The 9,568-nt window shown below is 37.7% G+C and overlaps 1 protein-coding gene and 1 long non-coding RNA gene across 3 annotated transcripts in view; one reads left to right on the top strand and one right to left on the bottom strand.

Annotated features, from left to right (window-relative positions):
• ARHGAP36 (Rho GTPase activating protein 36) overlaps positions 1 to 9,568 on the top strand; it is a 165,697-nt gene that overhangs the window by 94,920 nt on the left and 61,209 nt on the right. The window lies entirely within an intron of this gene.
• The window catches only part of LOC129391734 (uncharacterized), a 44,468-nt gene that overhangs the window by 4,757 nt on the left and 30,143 nt on the right, over positions 1 to 9,568 (bottom strand). For both annotated transcript variants that reach the window (XR_008616382.1, XR_008616383.1), the window contains exon 2: positions 7,365 to 7,504. This is a non-coding gene — a long non-coding RNA (uncharacterized lncRNA). The remainder of the gene's footprint in view (positions 1 to 7,364; positions 7,505 to 9,568) is intronic.

The raw sequence follows: 9,568 nt of genomic DNA on the forward strand, positions 1-9,568 counted from the left end.
CGAACCCGGTTCCCCTGCATCGGCAGGCGGACGCGCAACCACTGCGCCACCAGGGAAGCCCATAACGTAATATCTTTTAAATATATTACTGGGTGTGATTTGCTAAAATTTGTTAAGAATTTTTGTGTATATGTTTGTGAAGGATATTGGTCTATACTTTTGTTGTGATGACTTTGACTGGTTTTGGTATCAAGGTAACGCTGGCACATAGATGAAGTTTTAAAGCGTTCCCTCATTTTAATTTTTCTGTAAATGTTTGTGTAGAACTGGTATTATTTCTTGCTTTAATATTTGGTAGAATTTACCAGAAAAGCCACTGAGGGCTAGAATTTTCTTTGTGGGAAGGTTTGAAACTACAAATTCTTTAATATCTTTAATACATTTGGACACTTCAAGTTATCCTTTTCTTCTGAGCTTTGGTAGTTTCTGTCTTTTAAAGATTTGTCCATTTCTTCTACATTGTTGAAACTATTGGCTTAAATTGTTTATAATATTCTTTTGTATCCCTTATTACTTGTAGAATCTGTAGTGGTGTCACCTCATTCCCGGTATTGGTAAATTGTGTCTTCTTTATTTTTTTTCCTGGTCAGTTTGGCTAGAGGTTATTAATTTAATTAATCTTCTCAAAGAACTAGATTTGGTCACATTGATTTTCCCTAATGTGTTTCTGTTTTATATTTCATTGATTTCTGGTAACTTAATGTAAGACTTTTCTTTTTTTCTAATATAACCTTTCATGGTATAAATTTCCCTCCAACCACTGCTTTAGCAGAAACCCACAAATTTTGATATCTTCCATTATCATGTTCATTCCGTTCAAAATATTTTAAATTTTTTGGTGTGATTTCTTATTTGACCCATGGGTTATTTAGAAGCATATTGTTTAGTTTTAAAATATTTGGCGATTCTTCATACATCCTTATGTTACTGATTTCTAATTTCAATTCTAATTTGGTCAAAGACCATATTTGTATAATTTTAATCTTTGAAAAATATATTTAGGCTTACTTAATGGGCCAGAATATGGTCTGTCATGAGAAAAGTATACATACTTGGAAATGTATTTATTCTGATACTTTTTGGTGGTGTATTCTATAAATGTAATGTAGGTCAATTTTACTGATGGTACTATTCCAGTTTTCTTTAACCTTACTGACTTTCTGTCGACTTTTCTATCAGTTATTGAGAAAGGTGTATTGAAATCTCCAACTTTAACTGTAAATATGCCTATTTTTCCTTTCAGCTCTATCAGTGTTTATATCATGTATTTTTGAATCTCTGTTATTAGGTGCATAATATCTAAGATCGTTATATATTTTTGATGAATTGACTCCTTGACATTATGAAATGACCCTCTTTGTTTTTTGTTTTGTTTTGTTTTTCTTTTTTCTTTAAATTTATTTTATTGAAGGATAGTTGATTTACAATGTCATGTTAATTTCTACTGTACAGCAAAGTGATTCAGTTATACATATACATACATTCTTTTTCATATTCTTTTCCATTATGGTTTATCACAGGATATTGAATCTAGTTCCCTTTGATATACAGTAGGACCTTGTTGTTTATCCATTCTATATATACTAGTTTGCATCTGCTAATCCCAAACTCCCAATCCATCCCTCCCCAGTTGTGGCCTCTCCCGTTGCGGAGCACAGGCTCCGGACGCTCAGGCTCAGCGGCCATGGCTCACGGGCCCAGCCGCTCTGCGGTACATGGGATCCTCCCAGACTGGGGCACTAACCCGCGTCCCCTGCATCGGCAGGCGGACTCTCAAGCACTGCGCCACCAGGGAAGCCCTGTTTCTGTTTTTTAGATAAATTCATTTGTGTCATTTTTAATTTCCACATACAAGTGCTATCATATGGCGTTTGTCTTTCTCTTTTTGACTTACTTCACTTAGTATGATAATCTCTAGGTCTATCCATGTTGCTACAAATGACATAATTTCATTCTTTTTTATGACTGAGTAGTATTCCATTGTATATAGGTACCACATCTTCTAAATGTTCTTCTGTCGATGGACATTTAGGATGTTTCTATGTCTTGGCTATTGTAAGTAGTGCTGCAATGAACATTGGGATGTGTGTATCTTTTCAAATTATAATTTTCTCTGGATATATGCCCAGGAGTGGGACTGCATGATCATATCTTCATTATTTCTTATTCTTGGCATATAGCAGATTTTTATTTGTCTTTTAAAGCAGGAAAAAATAGACAAACACTGTCTTATTATTATTATTATCATCAGTAGTAAAGATGAGACTAGAAGCCCTTTGGAGGACTAAAACCTGTTATCGGGAAGAGTTAGAGTTAGTATACAGAAGCACAGATAGAGGGAGCACTTAGAAAGCTGCCTGAGATGTACAGTTAAATCTAGACTCGGGAGCAAACATGTCAGTTCTCTTTGACAGAAAAACCTTTGCCACAGATCCAAGGTAGTTACGTTGGTGGAACCTTCCCAAGATGTTAGAATTTGTAGGAATGAAATGACCCTCTTTGGTCTGAAATCTCTGTTGCAGGTATTGATATGGCCACTCTAGCTTTCTTTTGTCTATTGTTGGCATGATTAACCTTTTTTTTCCAGTTTTTCAAAGATATTTTCTTCCGATGTCTTCTGACTTGCGTTGTTTCCAATATGAAGTCTGCTGACTTTCTTGTATTTGTTCCTCTGTATGTAATATGTGCTTTTTCCCCATTGGATTCTTTTAAGATTTTTCTTTATCACTAATTTTAATTAATTAGAATATGATATGCCTCAGTGTCGTTTTTTCATGCTTTTGTGCTTGGGATATTGAGATTCTTGAATTTGTAGGTTTATAATTCTCATCTAATTTTGAAAATGTTCAGCCATTTTTTCTTCCAATATTTTTTCTGTCCCCCCTCCTCCTTTTCTTTCCTTCTAATGAACATCACATGTTCAGGCTGATAAAAACTCTCCCATTACTCACTGTGTTAACTTTTTCTTTTTTTCTCTCTTTGTTTAATTTTTGATAGTGTCTAATGCTATGTCTTCAAATCTTGTAATCCTTTCACTGCAGGTTCCTCTTCCTCTATTTATCCCTTACACACTGATGTTCCTCTAGGGTTTTTTCCTGTGCTACTTTTTCTTCTCACTCTGCACACTGATCCACTTCCAGGGCTTCAGTTACCATTTCTATTTTGATCACTGCTAAAACTTTATCTTTAGCCCAGATCATTCAGTATTTTAGTATTTCTGACTGCCTATTTGACATCTTCCCTGGCTTGACCCAAATGTACTTCAGCTCACACAGAAACTATTATCTCCTCCTGTATGTTTTATTAGCAACACAAAACAACTGGTTACCAACACCAGAAATATGGGTCTTATCAAAGATCCCCCTATTCTCCAACCCCGACATCTATTTGATGATGACATTTTGTCAGTTTTATTCTTTAGCATTACTCAGGTTGTTCTGCTTTTCTCTATTAAAACTGCATTGGCTCAAGTTCTAGGTCTTTCTCATCTATATGATTACAAGTCTCCCTGCCTTTATAAGCCTGTTTCAATCTTTCTTACACTTTGCCTACTACAGAATGAATTTCTATTATGCAAATCTGATCACGTCATTATCTAAGTTCCTATGGGCAACGAAATACAGTTCAAATTTCTTCACATAGGATGCGAAAACTCCCGTGATCATTTGCCTACTTCATTAACATAAGTTTTTATAGATCTTCTATGTAAGTAATCCATGATGACTATTTGCAGTTCCTTGAAAAAGCTATGTTGTTTCATACCTCTATGTCTTTGCTTAGGCTGTTCCCTCCTCCTGAAATGTCCCTTTTACCTTTCTGTATGGCAAACTCTTACTTATAATTTCAGACCAGCTGAAGAGTTTTTCTGTGAAGCATTTGCTGAACCACCCAGGCTAATAACTCCTTTTTTTGAGCCACCAAAGTACTTGGTACCTCTATTATATCATTTCTTACATTCTATTACAAATATTTGTTCATGTCAGTCTTCCTTACTATACTGTGAGCCTCTTTAAGACTTGAACCTTATTGCATTTCTGTATCTCTAGCACAATGCTTAACATATGAAAAGTGCTCAATGAATGTTTTTTGATGTGTAGAGTTGTTTTACCTTGGATATAAAATTGGTAAGAGGTGTGGCAGGATTTGAACCCAGATTTTTGTGAATTCAAATCCTTGTTTTATCCACTACTTGATCCTATCTTCCAGTTAAATATCCCAATTCACTGAATTTTTCTTCCTGAAGTTTCCTCTGTATGGAAACTGATCTTATTTGAACATTTTGATCTCTCTCTCTCTCTTTCTCTCTCTCTATCATTGTCCACTTTTTCCTACACGTATTTTAAAGTATAAGACTTTTAAGTCTGGAAAGCTATACAAGGTATAAACGTTTGTATTTTCGAAAGATAGCTACAATATCTCATATTCCACATGCTGTTCTGCAACATCACTCTCCCATCAAGAGGTAGAGTCCATTTCTCCATTTCTTTGAGTCTTCAGGCGATCTGTGACTGCTTTAGCCAGTAAAGTAAAATAAGATGATGCCGTGACCATTCTTCGAATATCTCTTAACCGGTCTGGCAGTTTCCACTTCCTACCTCTTGAAAGCCAGCCAACATGTGAAAACCCTGAGGCTACCAATGCTATGAGAAATTCAAGCCAAGTGGAGAGGCCCTAGAGGATGAGGTGTCATGTTGAAAGAGAGAGACAGACCAAGGTGTCAGACGTTGAGGTGCCAGACATTTAGATGCAGAAGTTATATTGAAAGTGGAGTATCCAGACCTAGCTTTTCAGCAGACTCCATATGAATCAGAGACAAATCACCAGCCAAGAACTTCCCAAATTCCTGATCCATGAAATTGTGAATAAGATAAAACTGTTGCTTTAGGCCACTAAACTTTAGGTGATTTGTTACACAGCAATAGAGAACCAAAACGGAGGAAAGGGGAATATGACTAACATATCTATCATCATGGAAAGCTCAAAATAAAACCTTTTTCCCTAAGCCCCAAAATACCAAGAGAAGGAAGTCAAACTAGAGGTTAGAAAGAAAGATAAGGACAAATAGGAAGCCTTCTTAATAGCTTTAGCAGGAAATAAATAGTATTTAGAGCTTGGTACCCCTTGAAGTGGTGGAGGCAAACTATACATGACTTCCAAACAGGCAGGAAATAAAGGATTCATTTTCAATAGTACAGATGGCAAAGATCAAGGAAAGGTAGCAGCTATTCAGGACTACAGAAAGAGTATTCCCCAAAGTCATGATAGGTTGAAATAATGGGTTAAATATAAAAAAAAAATTATTAAGTATTAATTAATAGTGATGCAATCGAGTTCAACCTGCATGTGTATAAAAATAAATAATTAGCACAACTTGTGAGATAATAATTTAGGTGCCAGTAACTGCTCAGAGAGGTAATAACTTCTTAAACCACATTATTAAAAGTAGAAAATTCCAAATGAAGGCATCTGACCGATTATTATTATTATTTACTCAGAAAATACCTGGAAGATGTCCTTAGTTCTGTAAGCAATCAAGAGAGTGAGAGGACTCAAAGCCATATAACTTAAAGGAACTGTTCACCTTTTAGGTCCCTGTCAGTCTGGAGAGTCTCTGAATCTAGATTTAGATGCATTCTTGAAATTCTAAAGGTCTCACAGAATTCCTCAATACCTTGGCCCAGCCTGGCTCCACTGTAGTGGTGTTCTTTAAATCCAACTGCATAATACTCTAACAAGATCTAGAAAGGCAGAGTCCAGAGGGAGAATTGCTTCTGGGCTTTCTCATGGTAAGATTTGATTAATGCAGGCTTTCCCATAAAACCTCTGAGGTAAACTGGCCTAGGTCTTGTTTGGATGGCCTTGCTATCTTACAAACAGGAAGGATTTCCAATTTCCCACTTAGAAAGAGCTAGCCTACTTGAGGTCAAGGTCATTTGGACATGACTTCACCAGAGTTTTGCCCCTGTGTACTTTGCTTTGTGATGTATGACTCATCATAATTAAATTTTGAGCTAGATTAACTATAATTCCTGCACTTATTAGGTGATCAGGGTTTAAAACCCTTGTAAAATAGGATGAGCTGCTCATTCTGATAATACAATTAAGTACCCAATAGAACTGATATTTTATTTTAGGGAAGAGTAACTTTTGATTAATGATGCATTTTATTTCCCAAATCCCTGCAGCAGTGGGTCACATCTTCAGTGAGAAAACTAAAGAAAAAGTGTAAAGTTAGAAAATTTGGAGGTGGATTAGTGTTTGGAGGTAGAATAGTATGGCCTCTCCAGAGTTGGCTTCTGCCTTGGAGCCCCCTCCCAAGACTCTCTTCCCTTGGGCACATATGTACCTCAGGATTCTCCACAGCAGTGTGTGCCTGGAAATATTTTTCTGGAAGCACTGATCTCCATTTCCCTCATTTCCTTTTACAGAAACAGGGCATAGTATCAGCATTTATGAGGTTCTTTGGCAATATATCCTTAGCAAGATCTATGTGAAGAAAGGACTGTTTGGGAGGGATCAGGAAATGCTTCCTGAAAGAGATGATATTTGGGAAGAGTATTGATTCAAGGCTTACATGAGAATTGTGGCACATAATTTGGGGTCAAGGAAATCAGTAACAAGGTTATTTTAGTAATCCAGATGAGAGATCAGCAGTTGGGATGAAGAGAAGACATAGTCAGCCAATATTAAAGAAGTAGAAGCTTAAGGAACTGCTGATTGATTGGATGTTTGCGGGACAGTGAGTGGGGAAGGTCAAGAAAAATTTCCAGGTGCTTAATTTGGGTGATAGAGCATATGGTGGTAGATTAGGTAGTAAAGTATGTTTTGTGTGGGAGGATTATTTCCTCTGGAATAGTGGAAGAAATTTTGAGTTGAAGTTAACTGTGGCGCATCAAGGTACAGATGTCTAAGAGGCAGCTGGATGAGTGGACCTAAGTTTCAGAAAAGAGAAGAAGTAGATTTAGAAGTCATTGACATAGTACTTGCACCCATGAACGTGGACCAGAAATAGGATGTTTAAGTTACACTGTGAGAAGAGGACCAAGGATTTAACTCTGGTGAAGATTAACTAGAAAGGTATGAGCCAAGGAGGAGCCAGGAAAGAGACTGAGCAGAAACAGATATCAGTGGCTTTAACTATGGAGAACCGAGGACCATTGAGGCAAAGGGCATGGAGGACACCTTGAAAAATGCATCAGCTTTCCCAACAGGCAGAATTGGTGGGAGAGGGGCTGAGGAGGATGCTACAGGTTTAGAGTTTAGCACAAGTAAAGGCACAGAAGGTGAACTGGGAAAGGTGCCAAGACAAGCATTTCAGTGAACTAAATTAAGCTTTTTCCCTGGAAGCAATTTGCCATCATTACCTACTCTGCCAAGGAGCCTCAGCGTGACTTCTCCCCTTCTGTAGTCCAGGTAGGCATTTTTTTTTTCCTTGTCGTCTGGCTCCCAGGGAGCAACATCCATCTTTTGCTGTCTTCCCCAAATCCTTCACTGTTGCTGGTCTCTGAGAAGGATGGAAGCTGAGATATTCAAAGTCTACCAAAATCTGGCCCAAACAGACCTTCCCATTATATCTTTCCTTTCTTTTGTCCAATCCCAGCTCCATCGAAATACAATCACCCACTGATTTCCATCTAACCCATCTGGTTTCTTACCTCTGTGCCTACATCATGCTGTTCTCTTTCTCTGGCAGCCCCTCATTCCCACCCATTTACCATTTCTTCAAATTCCACTTATCCTTCATAAGTCAAGCTCATACACCATGAAGTCATTCCCGCTCCACCAAAGAGATCTGAGTGTTCTCTGTAGACTCTCAGAGAATGTTGCTCACTTATGGCATGAATCCTACTTTGCTATGCATTTGGAGTTATCCTTGTCTGCTTCCAATTTCTCTCTCTAGACTATGGTAAATTCATTTGAGGGCCTAGACTATGTCTTGTTCTTCCTTGTGTCTTATCCACTAGTACCAAGCACAGAGCCTAGTATGTACAAAGTGTTCAATAAATGTTTATAGAATGAATGAGTGAATAAACAAAGGAAAGAATAAATGACTTGTGGGAGAACTCAGTGCTGATCTCAGAAAGAGAATTTTCTCATTCCTGGCCCCCAGATTACAAATGAGGTCGTATTACAAGTCATGGGTCTTGTTTTACTCCAATAAGAAAAAGGCTTTGCTATATATCATGCCAAATCTCTCATTGGTCAGGTGCATAGTAATTTATTTTCTGTGTGTTCCTTTCTCCACATCCAACTATGAACTAATGCCGTGATGTAGGGGAAAGAGCCTGGACTAGATATGGCTTGGGTTTGAATTCTGATATTGTCTGTTACCTACTCTCTGTGAATCTAGGACAGGTCACTTGCCCTCTTTGCTTTGTAAACAGGGGTGTCCATCTCCAGTGCTGCTGCGAGGCCCCAGAAAGATATGGAGTATACAGTTTATACAGTTTTTTTGCAAAAATAGACTGGACTCAGGTGAGGCATTGTCATTAATGAGGCAATTAATCTGGTTTGGAATAAGGAGATCTGGATCCTGTCCTGGTTGGATCAGGCTGCTTTTTAATCACTATGCTGGCTGCTGCAAAGCTCTGGGACATGACTTTGAGTTATGTAGATGACACTTGTTAATGACAGAACAATCTATAGGGGGATGAGCTCGGATATGGTGGAGAGTCCAAGGTAACTAGATTAGCTAGTAACAAGCCTCTACCAGGAGTTGGTAATGAGATCATCAGGGCAATATTGCAGGGAAATGGAACAGAAAATTGAGCCAAAGTGTGGATTTTCAGGCAGTTTGGGGAAGGGGTGTTGTGTGTGTGTGTGTGTGTGTCTGAGGGGGCATCAGCGGTCATTAATAGCAATAACTAACTCTTTTTTAAAGAAATAATTGGTTTATTTAATTATTTGAAATAAATGAATAGTAAACACCATTTGTGCATTTCAGAGATGTGTTCATATTGATTATGATTTAACCATATGCTCTCCCTTATTTTATTTTATTTATTGAAGTATAGTTGATTTACAATCTATTAGTTTCAGATGTACAACATAGTGATCCAATATTTTTATAGATTATACTTCATTTAAAGTTATTACAAATAATGGTTATATTTCCCTGTGCTGTACAATATATCCTTGTTGCTTATCTATTTTATACACAGTAGTTTTTATCTCCTAATCCATACCGTTATCTTGTTCCTCCCCCCTTAAATAAACTCTTGTCACTTGCATAACAGCCTTTGACAACGTGCAAAGCATTCTCACAGCCACTACCTCTGAAGTCAGAAAACAGTACTTCCACTTCCTAAGATAACTTAACTAAAGTAGCATCTGTCTTTTAAAAAAAAATTTTTTTTCATATACACATGTTCCCATATATCTTCCCTCTTGCGTCTCCCTCCCTGCCACCTTCCCTATCCCGCCCCTCTAGGTGGTCACAAAGCACCTAGCTGATCTCCCTGTGCTATGCGGCTGCTTCCCACTAGCTATCTATTCTACGTTTGGTAGTGTATATATGTCCATGCCACTCTCTCACTTTGTCACAGCCTACCCTCCCCTCCCCACATAT

This window comes from Physeter macrocephalus, chromosome 21 (assembly GCF_002837175.3).
Source record: "Physeter macrocephalus isolate SW-GA chromosome 21, ASM283717v5, whole genome shotgun sequence".
Lineage (NCBI taxonomy): Eukaryota > Metazoa > Chordata > Mammalia > Artiodactyla > Physeteridae > Physeter > Physeter macrocephalus.